Here is an 11,842-nt window from a genome sequence, read left to right on the forward strand (position 1 = left end):
GTAGGACTTGTGCCTACACTTTCTGCTCTTCCCAATTCTGGTAGGACTTGTGCCTACACTTTCTGCTCTTCCCTTCCTGCTCTTCCCTTCCCACAAACCATGCAGCTTCTACAGTAAACGAACTTACTTGACCCATACAACAATCTTCCAAATAACATTCGACTTAGTCCCGAGAACTAGTAAATTCTTGAAAATTTCATGAACTTATATATTTAACTTTTAAACTGATTTTTTATTTACCATTTCAAAGATTTGAGTATTTCCCTAACTTCTTTAGGATTGACTTATAAGGATTGCGTATAGAACGGCAATTCAATAACGTTTTTTATCCAGGCTTCGAAAAATCTAGGTTTTCAACAAGAACATTTTGTTCCTTTTAATTATGGGTTTTATGCAATACTTCAATCTTTCAACAGAAATCACACTCAACACGGGCAATTAGCATATATCAAGTTGTTCAACTTTCAATATTAGCTCTAACTTAAGCATACTTACGGTTAAACTAAACCAACGCGCATATTTCTTGGAGTTGGCTTGGGCAATCCGTTCATTTTAGTCCAAAACAATACACACTTCTTTGCATTAGAGAGTTCTGTACTTCACACATCTAAAGTATTCCTATGCCATAATGATTGTTGTAAGTGAGACTGAACTAGGTTGGCACAGAATAGTCAACCTCTTACCTTCAAAGTTACAAAGTTCTTGCCCTTCAACGTTCAAATACGAAGTCAAACAATCAATACTGCCCTAATCTTTTGGCCCAGTTTTGTGTCTGCTTTAACTTTTGAAATGAATGTCACTCATTTAATATGTACACATTTTAATCTGCATTCTGATAGCGAGAAAACTTCAACTGCCAACCACCATAGCCATTGCATCCACTGCAAATATTAAGCTTCGGCGATATGTACCCTACACTAGCCGATTTAGTATTTCCAAGTAAAAAAAATTGGCCCCTAGTTGAACTATTAAAGATCAGCATAACTCTCGCACTTTTAGAAAACGACACCGACAACTGTCTCTGTAGACAAGTTTCTAATTTAAAAAAGATTGCTATTACAGTTTCAAATTGACTAGAAACTTTTTAAACAGGTGATTATTTCCTTTCAATAAATTCAAATTTATATGTTATGGAATGTCTAGTCTAGATTATGTAGTAATTTTGCTACTAAATGATTTTAAGTAGTTTGAGACTTCGTACAGGTACCATCAACTTTTAACTACTTCATATAAATACTCAGAACCGTATTTCACTATATATCCAAATTGCAAAGTCTTATCTAACATTTTATGCCCAGCCACCAGAACCAAAATCTCATGCGGTGGTGTTAGAGGTTACAAGGGTAAAGGAAAGTAAAGTTGCTCACCAAATAATATTTACAGCACTCCCAACAGTCTAGAGTAAGAATCTTCACTACTAACGACCTCTTACTTGGTTGTTCGTAGCTTTTGCAACATTTTTCGAATTGTTGGACTTCTAAAGGAAAGTCGTCGCGTAGGAATCAGATTTCAACGTATAGGGATCCATGCTGTGTCATTTGTTTAAGTACAAACCTGAGAAGAAAAAGCAGACTTTCAAGCACACTTAAATTCATCTCAGAAAAAAAAAAAAAAACTAACAAGACACGAAACTGTAAAAAGCATTCCTTAAATGAAATTTCCCTTTAAAATGCTGACCAATACATTATGCCAGACCTAAAATTCCCTACACATGATTATAGAGCTATTTGCTTTACGTATTTCCTAGTGAGGTACAATTGATAAACAGTAACCAAAGCCAAGCTAAAATTTATAACTGGCTGTACTGATGGTTTGGCAACAGATTGGAAGGCTGAAGAACAATTATGTAGCAGCAATGTGCACACCAAATGTAAAATCATGAACTTGTGTAAATTTCTACCCAGGCCTCTACATTAATACATCTGGCTAAAAACATTCACCACTTATCAAGACACCTTTGATTCATTGAGCTGAGACAATATTGCAATCTGGAGGTGAATGGACATGGAAACCAACAAATTGCATACACAAGTGGTTTATTATGCAAATATATAAACAAAAATGTCAATATTACCCCGAATTAACTCCAGAGCAGACATGTGCTTTGGAAATCTGAGACGTTAATACCTTCATAAAAATTTGTCCTTTATAAAAATAATGCATTAGGGTAGCCCGTGTCATGATAATGTCCATGGTTAACTGAAGTTTCCATGTTATCAGAAATGTATTGCAAAGAAATCATCGCCTGTAATTTTGGATTTAAGATTGAATTAAATGGGTTGATGATAGATATAAGCAACTGTCTGGATGTAGTGTCGAACAGAAGAGTAAAGATTTGGGAGTATTAAATTGAAATAGAACAGGTGTCAAGTCTTCAGCAGTATCGCCGAGTCAGAAGCCAACCTATCAATGATTTTGCCACTTTCAGACATCTTTGAAAAAGTGTTAGAAATGAGAAATCTCTAACTTCTGACACTAAAGTAAATCGAGCTATAGAAATGCTCAGTGAAGTGTAATAAAAAATCTTACATTGTATACTTAGAGAATACTTATGAACTGGAAAGATCAGTTTCTTTAAGAAAAACATTAAATACAGATGACTAACTGGTGGCGATAGTTAGGACATGTACCTACAGCCTGGAAGGATTGCCGGACAAGTTGTTATATGGATTAGTTCAAGAACTACGTGAATAAGCACTATGAAGTAGTCTGGGAGGGGCTGGGACTTATCAGGATTTGTCAAGAATGGATGGAAGAAGCCTTGTGTCTCAAAGCATTGGAGGAGTTAGTGTTAGTCCACCTTGTATTTGACAACTGGCTGCACCATGGAATAACGTGATCTCTCCAGTGATAGTTGAAAACCATCCAAGGCACTAGGAAAAATAACCTCGTAGTAATTAAGCATAAACCAAACACAGCCATTTCTACTTGCAATAAAAAAAGAGGTAACTGCAGGAAAAAATCAAAGTTAGTAGGGTAAAAGTAGGCTATAAAGAAAGCTTTTAAGATCTGAAAAGATAAGATTGAAAAATACAGCAGCAAAGTCAGGAACACCATACCCTTACCTCTCACTTCGGGGTATCTTCCTTCAACATGATGGTAGGTCTCGCAATGTTTTCCTTCCACGGTAGACGTTGCAATGCAGTTCTGTATGCTGGTATGGCAACTGACGACGGCTCTAAGTAATTTGATGACGAAAGAGTGCGCAATGCCTGTTAAATGGAAATTTGTTAAGTTTGCATCAAAGTTTATATTAAGTTTTACAAATTATTCAGCATAACCAAGAGTTTTTAACACTCACAAAGTTTACTATTAAATCCCCATTGGAACAGGCGACTTGGTAGTCCGTAAATACTTCCTAGTTGCCCAAGGGCAACTCCCTATTTTGGCATTAATCTACTAAATTCTTCGCTTGTGTCACTTCATTTTCTTCCTTCACACGTTAACACTACCATGTGTTCGTAGCTCTGAAAACCTCTAAATAATAATGCATGATTTAACTGCACTTTGCTTTTGGCTAACGCCAATAACTGTTCAACAAACCAAAACAGGCTTTATATAAATGACTGATCCAACAATCAGTATTTTTAGAGACTCAAAGCCAAATCTATAATACTGGTAAAAAAATCTTTCACTATTAATATCACTAACAGTCCTGAGCCCTGTCACAGGAGCCTTATGTGCACCACAAACTGCAAAAATCACCCAAGATAAAGATCTGTACGAAACGTACAGCACACATGTATTAATAACAGGGACAGTGGAAGTTTGGCAGTAGCCTAATTTTCTTCCTAATCTTTTGCTTCATTACCTTCATGTATATAATACACTATACGGTACATGGCTTAGGTTTAACTGAATTCTAGACGTGTCACCATTTTTTACAGATTATGTTGCATTTAAATATTTAACAACGTTACATTTTTTTACTGAATGCACATTTCACTTTCACTTAAGACTGTTACATCTTCAACATACAAGGTTACTTTTCACTGGTAATTCGCCTTTTAACAGTTCTACGCTACATTCACATTCTGCGCACTTTATTGCAAAAGGATATTCTGTTTAGCATTATCTGGGACCAGTGCTTCCCCCGACCCCTTTGTAAAACTGGAGCATAGATAAAGATTTAGAACTCCCGAGGTACTACCGTATATGCAATTCATTCCTGAATAACGGGTGAGGGTCAATTAGCAATTAGTTAGACAGCAGGAGAAAAGGGGAGCAAAGAGAAAGGGTGAAAAGAGCCATGTGTCGCCGGAAGACAAAACCATCTAGCAATGACTAAATACAGAAACCTAACCTCCCTCCCTCCGTTCGTTCTTGTTCTCAGTCTTAATCCCCTCCGCCATCCCTTACCTAAGGAATCGGTTCTCCCCAGTTATTTGGGCATTACTTCCTCTACCCAGATTGCCCTATTCCCAGTATCCAGTCATCCACATTAAATACCTTTATTTCAATCTGCACCTCGGCTGGACATGGTGCTCATCAATTATTAATTTTACTTAAGCCTTTTAATTTTTGTATTTTGTCTCTCCATCACCGGTGCCTACAACCTCCTGACCCCTTAAGTTCTTTCTTTCCCTGCTTTAAAAAGGTTATGATTAACACATCGTCGCTTTATTTCATCCTTATGAGAAATATTTCCTTATATCTTTAATATCTAACCCAGATATAGTTTTTCCCTCAAGTTTGGTAATCTGAAAAATCCTTTTCAAATTTGTTCCAAATCGCCTATTCAACTCCCCTGTAGCTCTTCGTGTAACTATGTCCAGTATATTTTTTAATCTTCCACGTCTCTCCGTCCATTCACTGAAAGTTCTAGACTTCCGCCTAACCTAACAATCTTGTACCTCTCTCTCATAGTTACAGTGATTGCCATAAAGTTCTTTGCAGGGCTGACCTCCTAAGGACATCTGCTCTGCCAGTTTGTATTGGCTGAAATTTGGTTGTTCGATAAATGTACTCTAACATTTTTTTAAATTCTGATAGTTTTGCTTTCCTAGTAGTTATATACCACAGATTTGAAATCAGCCACATAAAAAAAATTAACACTAGGCATGAGTATGTAAACACCGTACAAAGGTTAATGGTCACCTACGCAATCCATTCCAATAACTTTCAATACAAAAAAAAAAAAACTGTCCAACACCCATACAGAAAAAAAATTCAATTTTTAAAAGTTATACTGGGACTCCAGCAAAGTGTAAGAACGAGAAAAATAAAACGCATACAAGAATCAGACTAGGAAATGCAATCGGCTGAAAATTCCTGTAATGATCAACCTACCTTCAACGAATCTTAAGACTTCTCACATGCGTAACTTGACAATACGTAAACTTTCAAGGGGGCAAACATTTACAAATCTAAGGCGTTCCATCATTAGCTGTCCTTACCCGCCCTTACTCGATATGGAGTAAATCGCCAATTAATGCTCATGCCTTCACTTTTCAGTCAGCAAAAGTGGCTTTGTGGTCTCATATGCAGCATCAGTCAACTAAATCGTGACCAACCTGCCAGGCTGCAGCGCAACAACTGAAGAGATATTACATCCTAACGTCAAGCTTTGGAATTGGCTTTCTGTAACCTAGTGCCTTGCAGTATTAAGAAATTTTATGAAAATCCTACCAGTTCCAATCCTTGCGCGACACGAATAACAAAAGCAGTTTATAGTTATCCTTGCAAATAATTTATCAACAACTTATTCAATGTGACTACATTGTGTCAGTCTGTCGTTCCTCTTTAAACAAAGTTCCCACAGATAGCAGACAGCAACCACGTCAGTCATCTACAGAAGTAGGCCCAATTCCTCCATAAAAACATTTGCACTATATTGGAGGTCTACACAGTATGATTCTCTTATGTACGTACTATTAGTTTTAACTCGCTATATTCAAAACTAGTAATCAGTCAAAGTTTTAAGATTAAAACAGAAAAAGGCAACTCCTCCGCTCAACCTACATCCTCTCAGAATCAATCATTTTGGAATGTTTCTGCAGTAACTGGTATATCAAAACTCATTAACCTACCAATTTTCAGAATATTACACTATTAAGGCGCTTTTGAAGACTGACATTTATATATCAATCATGACCCGTATTTGGCAGCTGCTCTATTTCCGCATCCAAGGCTTCTCATTTCCTCGAATTCACTCAATATTCGGTATCTTTTCCCCATTTCACTAATTCTTTTATTACAGGAATCCAGCAATAACCATATAATTTTTTAATCCATTCTTTCAGATGTTTATATCTAATACCTGTCCCACATGTTCAAAGGTCTGCATCGTAACATTTTCATGAACAGTCTTACAAACGTAAAGTTTCCCTTAACACAAGATAAGAGCTTAAGAATTGTTTCTACTTGGAAATTGGATAGTCCCATCTGATGCTGGTTCCCGTAACGATATCAAGATTGCTCGAGTCTCGTGACAAAATTTTACCGGACTTACTACTTGGAAATCGAAAAGTTCAAAAGGAAAATCTCTTAAAACGGATTTAAAATGCTACCAAAACACTGGTCTACAGAAATAACAGTGAAGTCGATTACATCAACACGAAAAGTATGAATAGAAAAATTCTGACGCAGGATATTCTAAAGATATGGATTCACCGACAGAGCAAAGAGTAATATAGAAATTTAAGCTACATTGACAAGGTAGCAGTAAAAAGTACTTCCAAAAATTAACTTTAAAAATGTCAGTTTTCAATTATGCAGCAAACAACGGATTCAAGGAGAATTTATGACTGCCTGTTTTTACCTTGGTTTTTTCTACGGGTTCTGAAACTCATCTACAATAAATTACAGGCACTTCTGAACTGCTGCTCTGTCTTGTGAAGATCGTTAAACCCCGTGTTATAGATTTTCAGACAAAGAAAGGTAAATTCATCAACCAAAACTGTGAACATAGCCGCCGGCGACGCGGGAGCTACCCTATAGCAGAAACTTATCAACAAGTGGTTACTGAAATAAAGCATCAGGTGAAAAATATTGACCAAATACCAAAAATCCAGTAGTGACGCCAAAAACAGCCTTCAGATCATTTCTACTAGCAACGAAAACTCAGGCTATTTAAACCAACCGAGAGCTTCACAAATCTACTGAAATCAAAGTTGATCAATTTTCCAAGCTATAAACTTCCGTATTCCTAGCTTCAGTCAAGTTACACATGAATTTGGGAAACTGAAATTTTCTTCCATAACGGTTCTTAACTCCAAACTTGAAAATTTACCTGCTGGGGTTCAGTGCCTTTCAAAGAGGTACCTTTTCTGATAAACACCAGAAACAAATTACAGGAACCTCAAAACTATAAACCAAAAACACTAAGCATCCGGGTAAAACAGAAAATTGTAACATTCAAACATCCAACTATATCCCCACATACCTTAACACCTTCAGGGACACATTCTTAACCAGTTACTCCCACTTTCCCAAGAACTCACCATAAGAACTACAACTTCCAATAGCATTCAGTACTCAAACAAGAACGACAGAACAAGGAAGTGATACTGGGAATTTGCTACTTGTTTTGTTATCCTTGTGAAAAAGTGGCGCCATCTCTAATGCATTTCCGTGATTAACAGGCACTGTGGAACATTTACATTGAAAATTGTCTGAAATTTCTAAGATAATATGTCCACTATGAAATGTAAGTGATGCAATTGAAAATCACAGCTACGAAGTAAATCGAAAAGAAGCTCGTTAATATTACTTGTCAGTTCCTTTTCCTTGGAGAGAGAGAGAGAGAGAGAGAGAGAGAGAGAGAGAGAGAGAGAGAGAGAGAGAGAGAGAGAGAGAGAGAGAGAGAGAGAGAGAGAGAGAGAGATTGTCAAGTTTGCAGTTACACGACGTCTATCCAAGCCAGTTTTCTTGAATCCTTCATCTTTATTCTGGAAAATAAAACATGAAACATAATTCCAAGATCCACGTTAGGTATCAGTGATAAACTTACACAGCAAAACGCCACAAACAGAAGTGAGTCTGAGGGAACAGGGCTCGCAGAATATGTTTTTGGCCCAACAGCTGGGGTAATCGGCTGAGACATTAACCATTTTAAAAATAAGAATGCTCTGTGCATACCTGTTTGAGAATAAGGCTCAGTGTTTGTTCATCCCAGAAATTTTGGGGAATAAAGTTTATAAAGTGCGTTACTCCCACAAACCTCGCAGAAGTAAAGCTTAGAATGTATATTAGTTCCCCATGCTGAGGAATAAGTTTTATGGCATTTTATTCCCCAATAGTTGGAGAATTAGGCTTATATTATGCATTATTCGCGGAACCGTTAGGGAAATTAGGTCTATAGTGTGTTTGTTATGTCCAGACAATTAGGTGATAAACCTGACAATGTAGACAATTGGGCAAGGAGAGTGAGTAGTCTGCTCAGTGCTATTTTAAGGTTCACTTAAGCACCAATATATTATCTGTGATTTTATAGAATATTGAAATGCACAAAACAAAAATTAAATTGTTGATAAACTAGAGATAATTGACATTTTTATGGCTCATCCGTCGTTTGGGTGAACAACACATAATCAAGATTACTCCTCTCACGTTTGGGCTTATATTTATATAAGTCCCTGCTGAAAACAAGTTTGAGAAAATGAAACATACCAAGTAAAAGAAAACGAATTTGATAATGGACTAAACTATTAATTTTAAACCAAAACTGATTCTTTTACATTCCCTATCACGGCTTTACATCTGGAAATGAAAATAAATGGCGATTCAGATATTGTCATGGTTTAACATACGTGTAGGTAAAAGGAGAGACGAGTTGTGCACCCTCTTTTTGATCTGTTTAGAATCGGATCAAATCCATTTCAACGATACATCTTAACCCAGCCTTAACATGGGGAGCCGTACCCTGACCTTGCTGGGGGTAATTGCCCCTTCGAACATTCCCCCCTCCTCACCCGCCAATGTGGAGTTGTGCATAGCACAATGACTTACGTGTAGCTAATTCTGCAGTATTACCAATTTGTAATTGCATGACAAATTTTTAGCAATATTTATGGCACATAGTATAAGTCCCCTTACCCAAGTAGTAGCTTTAATAAACGTGTTTATGTATTAGTAGGCCTTTGAATGTAAAGAGTATTTACTATGGAACCTAACAAAAATTTCCAGATCATGCACCAAAAAGGGAACATTTACAAAAGGAGGCTTAATTTGCATGATTCTGTGATCATTAGAATGAAGCATCACACATTCTTTTTTTTCTTTTGCATTTGTCTTCTTTTGAAATCAGAATTATGTTTTCCCTGTTTATGGGAAACGTTTTTGATACTGAGACATTAGATTATTCACCATCGATTAAGTATTTATCATAAAGGACATTCAGCTACAAAGCAATGGTCCAAGAAATCACATATGTCTAAGATCATAAACCCGCCATGTAAGATTTTCTGATAATGATGGCTTTTAATAGCCTTCTTCTCAATTATTCATTTGTTCTAGTTGGGTCTTTTTTACAATTAAAATAATCTTCTCACTAAATAGTTTTTACAGATAGTTTCAGTTAACTTTGTACTTACGGAGGTTCCTTCTCTGTAGTGCCCACATATTGTATCAGCTTACATCTCTCTTATCATCTAGAGCCTAAATAATCTCCAAAAAGGGAAAAATTTACATTGATCACCAAGGGGATCAGTCATAAGCTCCTTCTTTTTCAATGCTTTGCTAGAAACAATAACTGAGGTTACTTAAGTGTTGATGAAAGCCTGCGAGTCAAGACCGAGATGGTCTGGGCCCCCTGATAAGGAAGGGAGATAATGAGCAACATGTTGCAGGAAAGATCTTGAATAACTGAAGGAAGAATACAAGATGGAAACACATGGAAAAGGTGCATGAACAAAAATTACCCCAAACTAAGACTTAATCTGAGAAGTAAGCCCCATATGGCTTAAATTGGTGGAAATACTATACTTCCCAAAGTCTTAAGAAATAAGTAAAATAATATGACTCTGGACTTTTTTCTTTCTGATAATGGAAAGCATAATTTTATAATGTATTTTTTTTACACCTATTTTATTTCTTGTATCAAGTATATAAGAAAATCTTATAATAATTAAATGTTATGTATCTGGAAACATAGGCTATAACAGGTACAAGAAGCACTATGGTACAAAAATGCGCCATATTTTCAAAATATTTAAGCACTGCCACTAGATACAAACGGACCAATGATTCCTCAGAAATGTTACAATTTACCTTCAGTTTAAATAATTATGAAAGTTTCATATTAATATAGTTGACTTTTATAAAATGAAGACTTCTGAATCTTCTCCTTCCTCTCAAACAATCTGAGGATTAAGAACGACCACAAAAAAGGTGAGGAAGCTGAATGGGAGGAAGATGACAAACTTAAAGAAGAAAATAAGCACGGAGAAGCATGATGGCATTTCCCAGTCTTTCTCTGACCTTGCCTCTGTACAATGAACTTCTGGGAGGACCCAGGAGTTACAACAGCTTCAGAAAATCATGATGTCTCATCTCTCTCCAAAACAGGTTTATCTGTAACAGGTGCAGCAGCAACATCAGTAGTAGTGGTAAGGGTGGTACCTGAAGCAGGGCTGAAGCCAAATGCAATAAGAAAGAACAAGCAGATGGCTCTCCTTTCTTCCTGAAAGATGGCCAGAAAGCTTTCAGCAGCTCCTGGGGGTCTGAAGGAAGCATTGGGGATCAAGTGATGACACAAGGAGCCTGCTCAATCAAAAGGAGTAACAGCATCAACAAGCTGAAGAACTCTTCAGAATGCAGGGTAGTGTATTAGGCTACTCCTTATTCCTCTTTCATTTGGAACTAAACTAGAGCCGTTGAACAGCCCATCATCCTTTGGACTCCAGACAGGGAAACTCCTTTGAACAATCCTGGATGGCTCTTACAATAAGCACAAAACACATTTAGATAAATTTCACTGAAGGTCGTGAACCTATCATACATGCATCTTCTCATAATCTGACCCATGTTCTGTCACAAACCCAAACTCAAGAACAGACATGCTAAAGAACATTTATACACAAATACACAACTCAATAAATATTACCCAGGGTGAAATACAGCCTCCACAACCCAAAATTAGTATACTGTACAGCAAAACAGGGAAGTGTAAACATCTCAGCAGCTGAAGAAAAAGTAAAGGGGCAAGTTAAGTAAGTGGTGGGGATTCTCCTTGGCCACCTCACTCCACCACACACTACAACTACCTTTAACTTCCCTACTAATATTATCAATGACTGAAGCAGCTTGCACTTCAAATACACACCTATAGTATTTAAGACGTTTTTATACTACGAAGGAACCCATTTTTTTGAGTTTTGTAAAAGTGAAAAAAAAAAACTTCAGGTCAAAGGTAACAGCAAGAACCATAAAATGGTCAAAATCAAGTATAGTGTGTGTGAAAAACTAATCTTAATAGAGTAATAACATTACGAGATAAATAAATAGTTCTAGTTTTATCTAGTTTAGCTTCATACCCACAGATCTCAGCAATTTTATTTTGCATTTGGGGGAGCAAATACTGTACTGAGAGTTGTGTGATTTCTGTACTTCACTATCTAATTTCATGGACCAATAGTTGCTTCAAAAGTGAAGATTAAAAACAAGAGTCCCTCTGGAACATCAGACAAGACAGGTCTAAGGTCACTAAGATCACCATCAACAACTCTTTGTTGCTGATTGCTACCAGACTAAAGTTCCCTATTGCTGATCACTTTCATATATAAGTTCTTTATGGTTAACTACATCAAAGCCAACACTAAAATCAACTAAACAAGTATATCTCATATCCTCTGTCAAAGTTGTCTTGGATCTTAAAGGGGATCAAAACACCTAACTTTCTCCT

At 36.7% G+C, this 11,842-nt stretch overlaps 1 long non-coding RNA gene across 2 annotated transcripts in view; it reads right to left on the reverse strand.

The window, feature by feature from the left end:
• LOC136854593 (uncharacterized) overlaps positions 1 to 7,462 on the reverse strand; it is a 14,929-nt gene extending 7,467 nt beyond the window's left edge. The window contains exons 1-3 of one of the 2 annotated variants that reach the window (XR_010857741.1): positions 7,385 to 7,462; positions 3,066 to 3,212; positions 1,433 to 1,554 (exon numbers count right to left, since the gene is read on the reverse strand). This is a non-coding gene — a long non-coding RNA (uncharacterized lncRNA). Of the gene's footprint in view, positions 1 to 1,367; positions 1,555 to 3,065; positions 3,213 to 7,384 lie in introns of both variants that reach the window. The other variant, XR_010857740.1, reaches the window with a different exon arrangement.
• Positions 7,463 to 11,842: the final 4,380 nt, after the last annotated feature.

This window comes from Macrobrachium rosenbergii, chromosome 29, assembly GCF_040412425.1.
Source record: "Macrobrachium rosenbergii isolate ZJJX-2024 chromosome 29, ASM4041242v1, whole genome shotgun sequence".
NCBI lineage: Eukaryota > Metazoa > Arthropoda > Malacostraca > Decapoda > Palaemonidae > Macrobrachium > Macrobrachium rosenbergii.